We start from the raw sequence: 2,307 nt of genomic DNA on the forward strand, positions 1-2,307 counted from the left end.
ACCTACATTCCTTTCTCCCAGTTTCTCCAGCTTTATTGCATCTACTCTGTTGGTGGACATTTAGAAACATAGAAAATAGGTGCAGGAGGAGGCCATTCGGCCCTTCGAGCCAGCACCGCCATTCATTGTGATCATGGTTGATCGTCCCCAATCAATAACCCAGTGCCTGCCTTCTCCCCATATCCCTTGATTCCACCAGCCCCTAGAGCTCAATCTAACTCTCTTGAATCCATCCAGTGATTTGGCCTCCACTGCCCTCTGTGGTAGGGAATTCCACAAATTCACAACTCTCTGGGTGAAAAAGTTTTTTCCCACCTCAGTCCTAAATGGCCACCCCTTTATTCTAAGACTGTGGCCCCTGGTTCTGGACTCGCCCAACATTGGGAACATTTTTCCTGCATCTAGCCTGTGCAGTCCTTTTATAATTTTATATGTTTCTATCTCCCCTCATCCTTCTAAACTCCAGTGAATACAAGCCTAGTCTTTTCAATCTTTCCTCATATGACTGTCCCGCCATCCCCACTTGTTTCATTTCATTTGTCTGAAGAAGGGTCTCAACCCAAAGTGCCATCTGTCCATGTTCTCCAGAGATGCTGCCTGACCTGCTGAGTTACTCCAGCGCTTTGTGTCATTTTGTTTCATTCCCTTGCACTTCTGCTCTCATTCCCCCATCCCGCACTGTCCATGATTTCAATACGAAGAAACCACCAGTCGTGTATTTCTCCCCTTCCATTTCAGCATTCTAAACAAACTGCTTTCTTTCCGATGGTCTGGCTCACACATCCATCTCCACCAGTACCCATATCCTCCTCAAGGCACCTTCTCATGCAACGCCACCCTTTTTATCCCTTCCCACCATCCATGGACCTTGTCCATTACTGGTACTCTTCTAATGTAGCGTGCTACATATGGTGCTCACTGTGGGGATTTCACTTCATCAGAGGAACCAAATACAGAATGCTCTTTTGTTGAAATACCTCTGTCAATTCATAACAATGAGCCTGAACTTTGTTATATTTGTCGGACATTTTTACAGCTGAGATAGATAGATTCTTGATTAGTACGGGTGTCAGGGGTTACGGGGAGAATGGGGTTTAGAGGAAAAGATAGATCAGCCATGATTGAATGGCAGACTAGACTTGATGGGCTGAATGGCCTAATTCTGCTAGTCATTTGTGAACCTTTCAGTTTAATTCTCCATTGCACTCCCATTCTCACCTCAGTCTTGGACCGTTTACACTACCCCAAGGAAGGCTAGTCTGAGGAAGGCTCCGGACCCAAAACTTCATCTACCGACGTTTTCCAGAGATCCCGCCTGAGAGGCTGAGTTAATCCAGCAATTTGTTTATCTATGTTTTGTAAATTAGCATTCTCGGTTCCTTGTTTCTACAAGGCTAGTGTAATATCAGTTCAGTTTAGTTTATTGTCACGTGTACCGAGGTACAGTGAAAAGCCTTTGCTGCGTGCTATGCAGTCAGCAGAAAGACAATATATGATTACAATCGAGCTATTCAGTGTACAGATACACCGTAAGGGAATAACGTTTAGTGCAAGACAGCAAAGTCCGATCAAAGAAAATCCAAGGATCACCAAAGAGGTAGATAGTAGTTCAGCACTGCTCTCTGGCTATTGTAGGATGATTCAGTTGCCTGATAACAGCTGGGAAGAAACTGTTCCTGAATTTGGAGATGTGCGTTCTCACACAACTATACCTTTTGACTGATGGGAGAGGGGAGAAGAGGGAGTGGCCAAGGTACTACTCGTCATTTATTATGCTGCTGGCCTTGCTGAGGCAGCGTGAGGTATAAATGGAGTCGATGAACCCGGGCATGTTCTCACTTGGCACATACTCTACCACTCTGCAGGACTCAGCATTGCTTATCTGAAACGGCTGAAATCAACCTTTCCATTTTCATCGACCCAAAAGGATAATCCTGTTTGTTTTCTCCATTGATGATGCCTGACATAATGAGTATTTTAATTTTTTTTCAGATTTCCAGCATCTGCTTGTATCTTACAGAACCAGAAATTCCCATTAAAGTATTTTTCCTGTTTACATTCATCTCCTTCTCTTTACACCTCCAGTTATCAAAGAGCCTGCAATCAACAAGCTTTCACCATCCCATCTTAGTTGACACCAATGCCAATTGTCATTCGGTCTGTCTTGGTCTTCACCCTTATCTGCACTGCTTCCCTTCCATTTAACATGAAATATGTTTGATTTCTCTTGGTTCTGATGAAAAGTCACCAACGAGACATTGCCTCCATTTTCCTCTCAACACAGTTATTGCCGGACTTGCTCATTAG

The sequence above is a fragment of the Amblyraja radiata genome, chromosome 4, assembly GCF_010909765.2.
Source record: "Amblyraja radiata isolate CabotCenter1 chromosome 4, sAmbRad1.1.pri, whole genome shotgun sequence".
In the NCBI taxonomy this organism is placed as follows: Eukaryota; Metazoa; Chordata; class Chondrichthyes; order Rajiformes; family Rajidae; genus Amblyraja; species Amblyraja radiata.